The sequence below is a fragment of the Xylocopa sonorina genome, unplaced genomic scaffold (genome assembly GCF_050948175.1).
Source record: "Xylocopa sonorina isolate GNS202 unplaced genomic scaffold, iyXylSono1_principal scaffold0014, whole genome shotgun sequence".
Taxonomy (NCBI): domain Eukaryota; kingdom Metazoa; phylum Arthropoda; class Insecta; order Hymenoptera; family Apidae; genus Xylocopa; species Xylocopa sonorina.
Window position 1 is genome coordinate 6,889,077 of NW_027490090.1, and position 19,056 is coordinate 6,908,132.

The following is a 19,056-nucleotide window of genomic DNA, read 5'->3' on the forward strand; positions in this document are numbered from 1 at the left end:
TAGACGAGGAATACATGACATTTCGCAAATCATATTATATCTTACCATGAAACATAGAAATGAGATGCGATATCGCGCTTTAAGAAGCATTAGAACTCTATTTCTACGATACCTAGACATCTGGAGACGCTATTACCCAGCAAGGAAGTGTCGCATTTACATTCATTTGAAGTGTAAACGAGGAATACATGACACTTCGCAAATCATATTATATCTTACCATGAAACATAGAAATGAGATGCGATATCGCGTTTTAAGAAGCATTAGATATGTATTGCTACGATACGTAGACATCTGCAAACGCTATTTCCTTGCTAGGAAGTGTCGCATTTAAATTCATTTGAAGTGTAGACGAGGAATACATAACACTTCGCAGATCATATTATACCTTACCATGAAACATAGAAATAAGATGCGATATCGCCTTTTAAGGAATATTAGAAATCTATTGCTACGATACGTAGACATCTGCAAACGCTATTTCCTAGCGAGGAAGTATCGCATTCACATTCATTTGAAGTGTAGACGAGGAATACATAACACTTCGCAAATCATGTTACATCTTACCATGAAACATAGAAATGAGATGCGATGTCGCGTTTTAAGAAGCATTAGAACTCTATTGCTACGATAGGTAGACATCTGCAAACGCTATTTCCTTGCAAGGAAGTGTCGCATTTACATTCATTTGAAGTGTAGACGAGGAATACATGACACTTCGCAAATCATATTATATCATTCCATGAAACAGAAATGAGATGCGATATCGCGTTTTAAGAAGCATTAGAACTCTATTGCTACGATAGGTAGACATCTGCAGACGCTATTTCCTTGCAAGGAAGTGTCGCATTTACATTCATTTGAAGTGTAGACGAGGAATACATGACACTTCGCAAATCATATTATATCTTACCATGAAACATAGAAATGAGATGCGATATCGCGTTTTAAGAAGCATTAGAACCCTATTGCTACGATAGGTAGACATCTGCAAACGCTATTTCCTTGCAAGGAAGTGTCGCACTTACATTCATTTGAAGTGTAGATGAGGTATACATGACACTTCGCAAATCATATTATATCTTACCATGAAACATAGAAATGAGATGCGATATCGCGTTTTAAGAATCATATGAACTTTATTGCTACGATACGTAGACATCTGCAAACGCTATTTCCTTGCAAGGAAGTGTCGCATTTACATTCATTTGAAGTGTATACGAGGAATACATAACAGTTCGCAAATCATATTATATCTTACCATGAAACATAGAAATGAGATGCGATATCGCGTTTTAAGAATCATATGAACTTTATTGCTACGATACGTAGACATCTGCAAACGCTATTTCCTTGCAAGGAAGTGTCGCATTTACATTCATTTGAAGTGTAGACGAGGAATACATGACACTTCGCAAATCATATTATATCTTACCATGAAACATAAAAATGAGATGCGATATCGCGTATTAAGAAGCATTAGAAATCTATTGCTACGATACGTAGACATCTGCAAACGCTATTTCCTTGCAAGGAAGTGTCGCATTTAAATTCATTTGAAGTGTAGACGAGGAATACATAACACTTCGCAAATCATATTATTCCTTACCATGAAACATAGAAATGAGATGCGATATCGCGTTTTAAGAAGTATTAGAAATCTATTGCTACGATACGTAGACATCTGCAAACGCTAATTCCTAGCGAGGAAGTATCGCATTCACATTCATTTGATGTGTAGACGAGGAATACATAACACTTCGCAAATTATATAATATCTTACCATGAAACATAGAAATGAGATGCGATATCGCGTTTTAAGAAGCATTAGAACTCTATAACTACGATACCTAGGCATCTGCAGACGCTATTTCCTAGCAAGGAAGTGTCGCATTTACATTCATTTGAAGTGTAGACGAGGAATACATGACACTTCGCAAATCATATTATATCTTACCATGTAACATAGAAATGCTATTGCTACGATAGGTAGACATCTGCAAACGCTATTTCCTTGCAAGAAAGTGTCGCATTTACATTCTTTTGAAGTGTAGACGAGGAATACATGACACTTCGCAAATCATATTATATCTTACCATGAAACATAGAAATGAGATGCGATATCGCGTTTTAAGAAGCATTAGAACTCTATTGCTACGATAGGTAGACATCTGCAAACGCAATTTCCTTGCAAGGAAGTGTCGCATTTACATTCATTTGAAGTGTAGACGAGGTATGCATGACACTTCGCAAATCATATTATATCTTATCATGAAACATAGAAATGAGATGCGATATCGCGTTTTAAGAATCATATGAACTCTATTGCTACGATACGTAGACATCTGCAAACGCTATTTCCTTGCAAGGAAGTGTCGCATTTACATTCATTTGAAGTGTATACGAGGAATACATAACAGTTCGCAAATCATATTATATCTTACCATGAAACATAGAAATGAGATGCGATATCGCGTTTTAAGAGGCATTAGAAATCTATTGCTACGATACGTAGACATCTGCAAACGCTATTTCCTAGCAAGGAGGTGTCGCATTTACATTCATTTGAAGTGTAGACGAGGAATACATGACACTTCGCAAATAATATTATGTCTTACCATGAAACATAGAAATGAGATGCGATATCGCGTTTTAAGAAGCATTAGAACACTATTGCTACGATACCTAGACATCTGCAGACGCTATTTCCTAGCAAGGAAGTGTCGCATTTACATTCATTTGAAGTGTAGACGAGGAATACATGACACTTCGCAAATAATATTATATCTTACCATGAAACATAGAAATGAGATGCGATATCGCGTTTTAAGAAGCATTAGAACACTATTGCTACGATACCTAGACATCTGCAGACGCTATTTCCTAGCAAGGAAGTGTCGCATTTACTTTCATTTGAAGTGTAGACGAGGAATACATGACACTTCGCAAATTATATAATATCTTACCATGAAACATAGAAATGAGATGCGATATCGCGTTTTAAGAAGCATTAAAACTCTATAGCAACGATACCTAGACATCTGCAGACGCTATTTCCTAGCATGGAAGTGTCGCATTTACATTCATTTGAAGTGTAGACGAGGAATACATGATACTTCGCAAATCATATTATATCTTACCATGAAACATAGAAATGAGATGCGATATCGCGTTCTAAGAAGCATTAGAAATCTATTGCTACGATACGTAGACATCTGCAAACGCTACTTCCTTGCAAGGAAGTGTCGCATTTAAATTCATTTGAAGTGTAGACGAGGAATACATAACACTTCGCAAATCATATTATAACTTACCATGAAACATAGAAATGAGATGCGATATCGCGTTTTAAGAAGTATTAGAAATCTATTGCTACGATACGTAGACATCTGCAAACGCTATTTCCTAGCGAGGAAGTATCGCATTCACATTCATTTGAAGTGTAGACGAGGAATACATAACACTTCGCAAATCATGTTATATCTTACCATGAAACATAGAAATGAGATGCGATATCGCGTTTTAAGAATCATATGAACTCTATTGCTACGATACGTAGACATCTGCAAACGCTATTTCCTTGCAAGGATGTGTCGCATTTACATTCATTGTAGTGTAGACGAGGAATACATAACACTTCGCAAATTATATAATATCTTTCCATGAAACATAGGAATGAGATGCGATATCGCGTTTTAAGAAGCATCAGAACTCTATAGCTACGATACCTAGACATCTGCAGACGCTATTTCCTAGCAAGGAAGTGTCGCATTTACATTCATTTGAAGTGTAGACGAGGAATACATGACACTTCGCAAATAATATTATATCTTACCATGAAACATAGAAATGAGATGCGATATCGCGTTTTAAGAGGCATTAGAAATCTATTGCTACGATACGTAGACATCTGCAAACGCTATTTCCTAGCAAGGAGGTGTCGCATTTACATTCATTTGAAGTGTAGACGAGGAATACATGACACTTCGCAAATAATATTATGTCTTACCATGAAACATAGAAATGAGATGCGATATCGCGTTTTAAGAAGCATTAGAACACTATTGCTACGATACCTAGACATCTGCAGACGCTATTTCCTAGCAAGGAAGTGTCGCATTTACATTCATTTGAAGTGTAGACGAGGAATACATGACACTTCGCAAATAATATTATATCTTACCATGAAACATAGAAATGAGATGCGATATCGCGTTTTAAGAAGCATTAGAACACTATTGCTACGATACCTAGACATCTGCAGACGCTATTTCCTAGCAAGGAAGTGTCGCATTTACTTTCATTTGAAGTGTAGACGAGGAATACATGACACTTCGCAAATTATATAATATCTTACCATGAAACATAGAAATGAGATGCGATATCGCGTTTTAAGAAGCATTAAAACTCTATAGCAACGATACCTAGACATCTGCAGACGCTATTTCCTAGCATGGAAGTGTCGCATTTACATTCATTTGAAGTGTAGACGAGGAATACATGATACTTCGCAAATCATATTATATCTTACCATGAAACATAGAAATGAGATGCGATATCGCGTTCTAAGAAGCATTAGAAATCTATTGCTACGATACGTAGACATCTGCAAACGCTACTTCCTTGCAAGGAAGTGTCGCATTTAAATTCATTTGAAGTGTAGACGAGGAATACATAACACTTCGCAAATCATATTATACCTTACCATGAAACATAGAAATGAGATGCGATATCGCGTTTTAAGAAGTATTAGAAATCTATTGCTACGATACGTAGACATCTGCAAACGCTATTTCCTAGCGAGGAAGTATCGCATTCACATTCATTTGAAGTGTAGACGAGGAATACATAACACTTCGCAAATCATGTTATATCTTACCATGAAACATAGAAATGAGATGCGATATCGCGTTTTAAGAATCATATGAACTCTATTGCTACGATACGTAGACATCTGCAAACGCTATTTCCTTGCAAGGATGTGTCGCATTTACATTCATTGTAGTGTAGACGAGGAATACATAACACTTCGCAAATTATATAATATCTTTCCATGAAACATAGGAATGAGATGCGATATCGCGTTTTAAGAAGCATCAGAACTCTATAGCTACGATACCTAGACATCTGCAGACGCTATTTCCTAGCAAGGAAGTGTCGCATTTACATTCATTTGAAGTGTAGACGAGGAATACATGACACTTCGCAAATAATATTATATCTTACCATGAAACATAGAAATGAGATGCGATATCGCGTTTTAAGAGGCATTAGAAATCTATTGCTACGATACGTAGACATCTGCAAACGCTATTTCCTAGCAAGGAGGTGTCGCATTTACATTCATTTGAAGTGTAGACGAGGAATACATGACACTTCGCAAATAATATTATGTCTTACCATGAAACATAGAAATGAGATGCGATATCGCGTTTTAAGAAGCATTAGAACACTATTGCTACGATACCTAGACATCTGCAGACGCTATTTCCTAGCAAGGAAGTGTCGCATTTACATTCATTTGAAGTGTAGACGAGGAATACATGACACTTCGCAAATAATATTATATCTTACCATGAAACATAGAAATGAGATGCGATATCGCGTTTTAAGAAGCATTAGAACACTATTGCTACGATACCTAGACATCTGCAGACGCTATTTCCTAGCAAGGAAGTGTCGCATTTACTTTCATTTGAAGTGTAGACGAGGAATACATGACACTTCGCAAATTATATAATATCATACCATGAAACATAGAAATGAGATGCGATATCGCGTTTTAAGGAGCATTAAAACTCTATAGCAACGATACCTAGACATCTGCAGACGCTATTTCCTAGCATGGAAGTGTCGCATTTACATTCATTTGAAGTGTAGACGAGGAATACATGATACTTCGCAAATCATATTATATCTTACCATGAAACATAGAAATGAGATGCGATATCGCGTTCTAAGAAGCATTAGAAATCTATTGCTACGATACGTAGACATCTGCAAACGCTACTTCCTTGCAAGGAAGTGTCGCATTTAAATTCATTTGAAGTGTAGACGAGGAATACATAACACTTCGCAAATCATATTATACCTTACCATGAAACATAGAAATGAGATGCGATATCGCGTTTTAAGAAGTATTAGAAATCTATTGCTACGATACGTAGACATCTGCAAACGCTATTTCCTAGCGAGGAAGTATCGCATTCACATTCATTTGAAGTGTAGACGAGGAATACATAACACTTCGCAAATCATGTTATATCTTACCATGAAACATAGAAATGAGATGCGATATCGCGTTTTAAGAATCATATGAACTCTATTGCTACGATACGTAGACATCTGCAAACGCTATTTCCTTGCAAGGATGTGTCGCATTTACATTCATTGTAGTGTAGACGAGGAATACATAACACTTCGCAAATTATATAATATCTTTCCATGAAACATAGGAATGAGATGCGATATCGCGTTTTAAGAAGCATCAGAACTCTATAGCTACGATACCTAGACATCTGCAGACGCTATTTCCTAGCAAGGAAGTGTCGCATTTACATTCATTTGAAGTGTAGACGAGGAATACATGACACTTCGCAAATAATATTATATCTTACCATGAAACATAGAAATGAGATGCGATATCGCGTTTTAAGAGGCATTAGAAATCTATTGCTACGATACGTAGACATCTGCAAACGCTATTTCCTAGCAAGGAGGTGTCGCATTTACATTCATTTGAAGTGTAGACGAGGGATACATGACACTTCGCAAATAATATTATGTCTTACCATGAAACATAGAAATGAGATGCGATATCGCGTTTTAAGAAGCATTAGAACACTATTGCTACGATACCTAGACATCTGCAGACGCTATTTCCTAGCAAGGAAGTGTCGCATTTACATTCATTTGAAGTGTAGACGAGGAATACATGACACTTCGCAAATAATATTATATCTTACCATGAAACATAGAAATGAGATGCGATATCGCGTTTTAAGAAGCATTAGAACTCTATTTCTACGATACCTAGACATCTGCAGACGCTATTTCCTAGCAAGGAAGTGTCGCATTTACATTCATTTGAAGTGTAGACGAGGAATACATGACACTTCGCAAATCATATTATATCTTACCATGAAACATAGAAATGAGATGCGATACCGCGTTATAAGGAGCATTAGAAATCTATTGCTACGATACGTAGACATCTGCAAACGCTGTTTCCTAGCAAGGAGGTGTCGCATTTACATTCATTTGAAGTGTAGACGAGGAATACATGACACTTCGCAAATAATATTATATCTTACCATGAAACATAGAAATGGGACGCGATATCGCGTTTTAAGAAGCATTATAAATCTATTGCTACGATACCTAGACATCTGCAGACGCTATTTCCTAGCAAGGAAGTGTCGCATTTACATTCATTTGAAGTGTAGTTGAGAAATACATCACACTTCGCAAATCATATTATATCTTACCATGAAACATAGAAATGAGATGCGATATCGCGTTTTAAGAGGCATTAGAAATCTATTGCTACGATACGTAGACATCTGCAAACGCTATTTCCTAGCAAGGAAGTGTCGCATTTACATTCATTTGAAGTGTAGACGAGGAATACATGACACTTCGCAAATAATATTATATCTTACCATGAAACATAGGAATGAGATGCGATATCGCGTTTTAAGAAGCATTAGAACACTATTGCTACGATACCTAGACATCTGCAGACGCTATTTCCTAGCAAGGAAGTGTCTCATTTACATCCATTTGATGTGTAGACGAGGAATACATGACACTTCGCAAATCATATTATATCTTACCATGAAACATAGAAATGAGATGCGATATCGCGTTTTAAGAAGCATTAGAACTCTACTGCTACGATACGTAGACATCTGCAAACGCTATTTCCTTGCAAGGAAGTGTCGCATTTAAATTCATTTGAAGTGTAGACGAGGAATACATAACACTTCGCAAATCATGTTATATCTTACCATGAAACATAGAAATGGGCTGCGATATCGCGTTTTAAGGAGCATTGGAAATCTATTGCTACGATACGTAGACATCTGCAAACGCTGTTTCCTAGCAAGGAGGTGTCGCATTTACATTCATTTGAAGTGTAGACGAGGAATACATGACACTTCGCAAATAATATTATATCTTACCATGAAACATAGAAATGAGATGCGATGTCGCGTTTTAAGAAGCATTAGAACACTATTGCTACGATACCTAGACATCTGCAGACGCTATTTCCTAGCAAGGAAGTGTCGCATTTACATTCATTTGAAGTGTAGACGAGGAATACATGACACTTCGCAAATAATATTATATCTTACCATGAAACATAGAAATGAGATGCGATATCGCGTTTTAAGAAGCATTAGAACACTATTGCTACGATACCTAGACATCTGCAGACGCTATTTCCTAGCAAGGAAGTGTCGCATTTACATTCATTTGAAGTGTAGACGAGGAATACATGACACTTCGCAAATCATATTATATCTTACCATGAAACATAGAAATGAGATGCGATATCGCGTTTTAAGAAGCATTAGAACACTATTGCTACGATACCTAGACATCTGCAGACGCTATTTCCTAGCAAGGAATTGTCGCATTTACATTCATTTGAAGTGTAGACGAGGAATACATGACACTTCGCAAATCATATTATATCCTACCATGAAACATAGAAATGAGATGCGATATCGCGTTTTAAGAAGCATTAGAGCACTATTGCTACGATACCTAGACATCTGCAGACGCTATTTCCTTGCAAGGAAGTGTCGCATTTACATTCATTTGAATCGTAGACGAGGAATGCATAACACTTCGCAATGAATATTATATCTTATCATGAAACGTAGATATGAGATGCAATATCTCGTTATAAGAAGCATTTGAACTCTATTTCTACGATACCTAGACATCTGCAGACGCTATTTCCTAGCAAGGAAGTGTCGCATTTACATTCATTTGAAGTGTAGACGAGGAATACATGACACTTCGCAAATCATATTATATCTTACCATGAAACATAGAAATGAGATGCAATATCGCGTTTTAAGGAGCATTAGAAATCTATTGCTACGATACGTAGACATCTGCAAACGCTATTTCCTTGCAAGGAAGTGTCGCATTTAAATTCATTTGAAGTGTGGACGAGGAATACATAACACTTCGCAAATCATGTTATATCTTACCATGAAACATAGAAATGAGATGCGATATCGCGTTTTAAGAATCATATGAACCCTATTGTTACGATACGTAGACATCTGCAAACGCTATTTCCTTGCAAGGAAGTGTGGCATTTACATTCATTTGAAGTGTAGACGAGGAATACATAACAGATCGCAAATCATATTATATCTTACCATGAAACATAGAAATGAGATGCGATATCGCGTTTTAAGAAGCATTAGAACTCTATTGCTACGTTACCTAGACATCTGCAGACGGTATTTCCTAGCAAGGAAGTGTCGCATTTACATTCATTTGAAGTGTAGACGAGGAATACATGACACTTCGCAAATCATATTATATCTTACCATGAAACATAGAAATGAGATGCGATATCGCGTTTTAAGAAGCATTAGAAATCTATTGCTACGATACGTAGACATCTGCAAACGCTATTTCCTAGCAAGGAAGTGTCGCATTTACATTCATTTGAAGTGTAGACGAGGAATACATGACACTTCGCAAATCATATTATATCTTACCATGAAACATAGAAATGAGATGCGATATCGCGTTTTAAGAAGCATTAGAGCACTATTGCTACGATACCTAGGCATCTGCAGACGCTATTTCCTAGCAAGGAAGTGTCGCATTTACATTCACTTGAAGTGTAGACGAGGAATACATGACACTTCGCAAATCATATTATATCTTACCATGAAACATAAAAATGAGATGCGATATCGCGTATTAAGAAGCATTAGAAATCTATTGCTACGATACCTAGACATCTGCAGACGCTATTTCCTAGCAAGGAAGTGTCGCATTTACATTCATTTGAAGTGTAGACGTGGAATACATGACACTTCGCAAATCATATTATATCTTACCATGAAACATAGAAATGAGATGCGATATCGCGTTTTAAGGAGCATTAGAAATCTATTGCTACGATACGTAGACATCTGCAAACGCTATTTCCTTGCAAGGAAGTGTCGCATTTACATTCATTTGAAGTGTAGACGAGGAATACATGACACTCCGCAAATCATATTATATCTTACCACGAAACATAGAAATGAGATGCGACATCGCGTTTTAAGAAGCATTAGAACTCTATTTCTACGATACCTAGACATCTGCAGACGCTATTTCCTAGCAAGGAAGTGTCGCATTTACATTCATTTGAAGTGTAGACGAGGAATACATAACACTTCGCAAATCATATTATATCTTACCATGAAACATAAAAATGAGATGCGATATCGCGTATTAAGAAGCATTAGAAATCTATTGCTACGATACCTAGACATCTGCAGACGCTATTTCCTAGCAAGGAAGTGTCGCATTTACATTCATTTGAAGTGTAGACGAGGAATACATGACACTTCGCAAATCATATTATATCTTACCATGAAACATAGAAATGAGTTGCGATATCGCGTTTTAAGAAGCATTAGAACTCTATAGCTACGATACCTAGACATCTGCAGACGCTATTTCCTAGCAAGGAAGTGTCGCATTTACATTCATTTGAAGTGTAGACGAGGAATACATGACACTTCTCAAATCATATTATATCTTACCATGAAACATAGAAATGAGATGCGATATCGCGTTTTAAGGAGCATTAGAAATCTATTGCTACGATACGTAGACATCTGCAAACGCTATTTCCTTGCAAGGAAGTGTCGCATTTAAATTCATTTGAAGTGTGGACGAGGAATACATAACACTTCGCAAATCATGTTATATCTTACCATGAAACATAGAAATGGGAAGCGATATCGCGTTTTAAGAATCATATGAACTCTAATGTTACGATACGTAGACATCTGCAAACGCTATTTCCTTGCAAGGAAGTGTCGCATTTACATTCATTTGAAGTGTAGACGAGGAATACATAACAGATCGCAAATCATATTATATCTTACCATGAAACATAGAAATGAGATGCGATATCGCGTTTTAGGAAGCATTAGAACTCTATTGCTACGTTACCTAGACATCTGCAGACGGTATTTCCTAGCAAAGAAGTGTCGCATTTACATTCATTTGAAGTGTAGACGTGGAATACATGACACTTCGCAAATCATATTATATCTTACCATCGAACGTAGAAATGAGATGCGATATCGCGTTTTAAGAAGCATTAGAACTCTATTGCTACGATACGCAGACATCTGCAAACGCTATTTCCTAGCAAGGAAGTGTCGCATTTACATTCATTTGAAGTGTAGACGAGGAATACATAACACTTCGCAAATCATGTTATATCTTACCATGAAACATAGAAATGAGATGCGATATCGCGTTTTAAGAATCATATGAACTCTAATGTTACGATACGTAGACATCTGCAAACGCTATTTCCTTGCAAGGAAGTGTCGCATTTACATTCATTTGAAGTGTAGATGAGGAATACATGACACTTCGCAAATCATATTATATCTTACCACGAAACATAGAAATGAGATGCGATATCGCGTTTTAAGAAGCATTAGAACTCTATTTCTACGATACCTAGACATCTGCAGACGTTATTTCCTAGCAAGGAAGTGTCGCATTTACATTCATTTGAAGTGTGGACGAGGAATACATAACACTTCGCAAATCATGTTATATCTTACCATGAAACATAGAAATGAGATGCGATATCGCGTTTTAAGAATCATATGAACTCTATTGTTACGATACGTAGACATCTGCAAACGCTATTTCCTTGCAAGGAAGTGTCGCATTTACATTCATTTGAAGTGTAGACGAGGAATACATAACAGATCGCAAATCATACTATATCTTACCATGAAACATAGAAATGAGATGCTATATCGCGTTTTAAGAAGCATTAGAACTCTATTGCTACGTTACCTAGACATCTGCAGACGGTATTTCCTAGCAAGGAAGTGTCGCATTTACATTCATTTGAAGTGTAGACGAGGAATACATGACACTTCACAAATCATATTATATCTTACCATGAAACATAGAAATGAGATGCGATATCGCGTTTTAAGAAGCATTAGAAATCTATTGCTACGATACGTAGACATCTGCAAACGCTATTTCCTAGCAAGGAAGTGTCGCATTTACATTCATTTGAAGTGTAGACGAGGAATACATGACACTTCGCAAATCATATTATATCTTACCATGAAACATAGAAATGAGATGCGATATCGCGTTTTAAGAAGCATTAGAGCACTATTGCTACGATACCTAGACATCTGCAAACGCTATTTCCTTGCAAGGAAGTGTCGCATTTACATTCATTTGAATCGTAGACGAGGAATGCATAACACTTCGCAATGAATATTATATCTTATCATGAAACGTAGATATGAGATGCAATATCTCGTTATAAGAAGCATTTGAACTCTATTTCTACGATACCTAGACATCTGCAGACGCTATTTCCTAGCAAGGAAGTGTCGCATTTACATTCATTTGAAGTGTAGACGAGGAATACATGACACTTCGCAAATCATATTATATCTTACCATGAAACATAGAAATGAGATGCGATATCGCGTTTTAAGGAGCATTAGAAATCTATTGCTACGATACGTAGACATCTGCAAACGCTATTTCCTTGCAAGGAAGTGTCGCATTTAAATTCATTTGAAGTGTGGACGAGGAATACATAACACTTCGCAAATCATGTTATATCTTACCATGAAACATATAAATGAGATGCGATATCGCGTTTTAAGAATCATATGAACCCTATTGTTACGATACGTAGACATCTGCAAACGCTATTTCCTTGCAAGGAAGTGTGGCATTTACATTCATTTGAAGTGTAGACGAGGAATACATAACAGATCGCAAATCATATTATATCTTACCATGAAACATAGAAATGAGATGCGATATCGCGTTTTAAGAAGCATTAGAACTCTATTGCTACGTTACCTAGACATCTGCAGACGGTATTTCCTAGCAAGGAAGTGTCGCATTTACATTCATTTGAAGTGTAGACGAGGAATACATGACACTTCGCAAATCATATTATATCTTACCATGAAACATAGAAATGAGATGCGATATCGCGTTTTAAGAAGCATTAGAAATCTATTGCTACGATACGTAGACATCTGCAAACGCTATTTCCTAGCAAGGAAGTGTCGCATTTACATTCATTTGAAGTGTAGACGAGGAATACATGACACTTCGCAAATCATATTATATCTTACCATGAAACATAGAAATGAGATGCGATATCGCGTTTTAAGAAGCATTAGAGCACTATTGCTACGATACCTAGGCATCTGCAGACGCTATTTCCTAGCAAGGAAGTGTCGCATTTACATTCACTTGAAGTGTAGACGAGGAATACATGACACTTCGCAAATCATATTATATCTTACCATGAAACATAAAAATGAGATGCGATATCGCGTATTAAGAAGCATTAGAAATCTATTGCTACGATACCTAGACATCTGCAGACGCTATTTCCTAGCAAGGAAGTGTCGCATTTACATTCATTTGAAGTGTAGACGTGGAATACATGACACTTCGCAAATCATATTATATCTTACCATGAAACATAGAAATGAGATGCGATATCGCGTTTTAAGGAGCATTAGAAATCTATTGCTACGATACGTAGACATCTGCAAACGCTATTTCCTTGCAAGGAAGTGTCGCATTTACATTCATTTGAAGTGTAGACGAGGAATACATGACACTCCGCAAATCATATTATATCTTACCACGAAACATAGAAATGAGATGCGACATCGCGTTTTGAGAAGCATTAGAACTCTATTTCTACGATACCTAGACATCTGCAGACGCTATTTCCTAGCAAGGAAGTGTCGCATTTACATTCATTTGAAGTGTAGACGAGGAATACATAACACTTCGCAAATCATATTATATCTTACCATGAAACATAAAAATGAGATGCGATATCGCGTATTAAGAAGCATTAGAAATCTATTGCTACGATACCTAGACATCTGCAGATGCTATTTCCTAGCAAGGAAGTGTCGCATTTACATTCATTTGAAGTGTAGACGAGGAATACATGACACTCCGCAAATCATATTATATCTTACCACGAAACATAGAAATGAGATGCGATATCGCGTTTTAAGAAGCATTAGAACTCTATTTCTACGATACCTAGACATCTGCAGACGCTATTTCCTAGCAAGGAAGTGTCGCATTTACATTCATTTGAAGTGTAGACGAGGAATACATAACACTTCGCAAATCATATTATATCTTACCATGAAACATAAAAATGAGATGCGATATCGCGTATTAAGAAGCATTAGAAATCTATTGCTACGATACCTAGACATCTGCAGACGCTATTTCCTAGCAAGGAAGTGTCGCATTTACATTCATTTGAAGTGTAGACGAGGAATACATGACACTTCGCAAATCATATTATATCTTACCATGAAACATAGAAATGAGTTGCGATATCGCGTTTTAAGAAGCATTAGAACTCTATAGCTACGATACCTAGACATCTGCAGACGCTATTTCCTAGCAAGGAAGTGTCGCATTTACATTCATTTGAAGTGTAGACGAGGAATACATGACACTTCTCAAATCATATTATATCTTACCATGAAACATAGAAATGAGATGCGATATCGCGTTTTAAGGAGCATTAGAAATCTATTGCTACGATACGTAGACATCTGCAAACGCTATTTCCTTGCAAGGAAGTGTCGCATTTAAATTCATTTGAAGTGTGGACGAGGAATACATAACACTTCGCAAATCATGTTATATCTTACCATGAAACATAGAAATGGGAAGCGATATCGCGTTTTAAGAATCATATGAACTCTAATGTTACGATACGTAGACATCTGCAAACGCTATTTCCTTGCAAGGAAGTGTCGCATTTACATTCATTTGAAGTGTAGACGAGGAATACATAACAGATCGCAAATCATATTATATCTTACCATGAAACATAGAAATGAGATGCGATATCGCGTTTTAGGAAGCATCAGAACTCTATTGCTACGTTACCTAGACATCTGCAGACGGTATTTCCTAGCAAAGAAGTGTCGCATTTACATTCATTTGAAGTGTAGACGTGGAATACATGACACTTCGCAAATCATATTATATCTTACCATCGAACGTAGAAATGAGATGCGATATCGCGTTTTAAGAAGCATTAGAACTCTATTGCTACGATACGCAGACATCTGCAAACGCTATTTCCTAGCAAGGAAGTGTCGCATTTACATTCATTTGAAGTGTAGACGAGGAATACATAACACTTCGCAAATCATGTTATATCTTACCATGAAACATAGAAATGAGATGCGATATCGCGTTTTAAGAATCATATGAACTCTAATGTTACGATACGTAAACATCTGCAAACGCTATTTCCTTGCAAGGAAGTGTCGCATTTACATTCATTTGAAGTGTAGATGAGGAATACATGACACTTCGCAAATCATATTATATCTTACCACGAAACATAGAAATGAGATGCGATATCGCGTTTTAAGAAGCATTAGAACTCTATTTCTACGATACCTAGACATCTGCAGACGCTATTTCCTAGCAAGGAAGTGTCGCGTTTACATTCATTTGAAGTGTGGACGAGGAATACATAACACTTCGCAAATCATGTTATATCTTACCATGAAACATAGAAATGAGATGCGATATCGCGTTTTAAGAATCATATGAACTCTATTGTTACGATACGTAGACATCTGCAAACGCTATTTCCTTGCAAGGAAGTGTCGCATTTACATTCATTTGAAGTGTAGACGAGGAATACATAACAGATCGCAAATCATACTATATCTTACCATGAAACATAGAAATGAGATGCTATATCGCGTTTTAAGAAGCATTAGAACTCTATTGCTACGTTACCTAAACATCTGCAGACGGTATTTCCTAGCAAGGAAGTGTCGCATTTACATTCATTTGAAGTGTAGACGAGGAATACATGACACTTCACAAATCATATTATATCTTACCATGAAACATAGAAATGAGATGCGATATCGCGTTTTAAGAAGCATTAGAAATCTATTGCTACGATACGTAGACATCTGCAAACGCTATTTCCTAGCAAGGAAGTGTCGCATTTACATTCATTTGAAGTGTAGACGAGGAATACATGACACTTCGCAAATCATATTATATCTTACCATGAAACATAGAAATGAGATGCGATATCGCGTTTTAAGAAGCATTAGAGCACTATTGCTACGATACCTAGACATCTGCAAACGCTATTTCCTTGCAAGGAAGTGTCGCATTTACATTCATTTGAATCGTAGACGAGGAATGCATAACACTTCGCAATGAATATTATATCTTATCATGAAACGTAGATATGAGATGCAATATCTCGTTATAAGAAGCATTTGAACTCTATTTCTACGATACCTAGACATCTGCAGACGCTATTTCCTAGCAAGGAAGTGTCGCATTTACATTCATTTGAAGTGTAGACGAGGAATACATGACACTTCGCAAATCATATTATATCTTACCATGAAACATAGAAATGAGATGCGATATCGCGTTTTAAGGAGCATTAGAAATCTATTGCTACGATACGTAGACATCTGCAAACGCTATTTCCTTGCAAGGAAGTGTCGCATTTAAATTCATTTGAAGTGTGGACGAGGAATACATAACACTTCGCAAATCATGTTATATCTTACCATGAAACATATAAATGAGATGCGATATCGCGTTTTAAGAATCATATGAACCCTATTGTTACGATACGTAGACATCTGCAAACGCTATTTCCTTGCAAGGAAGTGTGGCATTTACATTCATTTGAAGTGTAGACGAGGAATACATAACAGATCGCAAATCATATTATATCTTACCATGAAACATAGAAATGAGATGCGATATCGCGTTTTAAGAAGCATTAGAACTCTATTGCTACGTTACCTAGACATCTGCAGACGGTATTTCCTAGCAAGGAAGTGTCGCATTTACATTCATTTGAAGTGTAGACGAGGAATACATGACACTTCGCAAATCATATTATATCTTACCATGAAACATAGAAATGAGATGCGATATCGCGTTTTAAGAGGCATTAGAAATCTATTGCTACGATACCTAGACATCTGCAGATGCTATTTCCTAGCAAGGAAGTGTCGCATTTACATTCATTTGAAGTGTAGACGAGGAATACATGACACTTCGCAAATCATATTATATCTTACCACGAAACATAGAAATGAGATGCGATATCGCGTTTTAAGAAGCATTAGAACTCCATTTCTACGATACCTAGACATCTGCAGACGCTATTTCCTAGCAAGGAAGTGTCGCATTTACATTCATTTGAAGTGTGGACGAGGAATACATAACACTTCGCAAATCATGTTATATCTTACCATGAAACATAGAAATGAGATGCGATATCGCGTTTTAAGAATCATATGAACTCTATTGTTACGATACGTAGACATCTGCAAACGCTATTTCCTTGCAAGGAAGTGTCGCATTTACATTCATTTGAAGTGTAGACGAGGAATACATGACACTTCGCAAATCATATTATATCTTACCATGAAACATAGAAATGAGATACGATATCGCGTTTTAAGAAGCATTAGAGCACTATTGCTACGATACCTAGACATCTGCAAACGCTATTTCCTTGCAAGGAAGTGTCGCATTTACATTCATTTGAATCGTAGACGAGGAATGCATAACACTTCGCAATGAATATTATATCTTATCATGAAACGTAGATATGAGATGCAATATCTCGTTATAAGAAGCATTTGAACTCTATTTCTACGATACCTAGACATCTCCAGACGCTATTTCCTAGCAAGGAAGTGTCGCATTTACATTCATTTGAAGTGTAGACGAGGAATACATGACACTTCGCAAATCATATTATATCTTACCATGAAACATAAAAATGAGATGCGATATCGCGTATTAAGAAGCATTAGAAATCTATTGCTACGATACCTAGACATCTGCAGACGCTATTTCCTAGCAAGGAAGTGTCGCATTTACATTCATTTGAAGTGTAGACGAGGAATACATGACACTTCGCAAATCATATTATATCTTACCATGAAACATAGAAATGAGATGCGATATCGCGTTTTAAGAAGCATTAGAGCACTATTGCTACGATACCTAGGCATCTGCAGACGCTATTTCCTAGCAAGGAAGTGTCGCATTTACATTCACTTGAAGTGTAGACGAGGAATACATGACACTTCGCAAATCATATTATATCTTACCATGAAACATAGAAATGAGATACGATATCGCGTTTTAAGAAGCATTAGAGCACTATTGCTACGACACCTAGACATCTGCAAACGCTATTTCCTTGCAAGGAAGTGTCGCATTTACATTCATTTGAATCGTAGACGAGGAATGCATAACACTTCGCAATGAATATTATATCTTATCATGAAACGTAGATATGAGATGCAATATCTCGTTATAAGAAGCATTTGAACTCTATTTCTACGATACCTAGACATCTGCAGACGCTATTTCCTAGCAAGGAAGTGTCGCATTTACATTCATTTGAAGTGTAGACGAGGAATACATGACACTTCGCAAATCATATTATATCTTACCATGAAACATAGAAATGAGATGCGATATCGCGTTTTAAGGAGCATTAGAAATCTATTGCTACGATACGTAGACATCTGCAAACGCTATTTCCTTGCAAGGAAGTGTCGCATTTAAATTCATTTGAAGTGTGGACGAGGAATACATAACACTTCGCAAATCATGTTATATCTTACCATGAAACATAGAAATGAGATGCGATATCGCGTTTTAAGAATCATATGAACCCTATTGTTACGATACGTTGACATCTGCAAACGC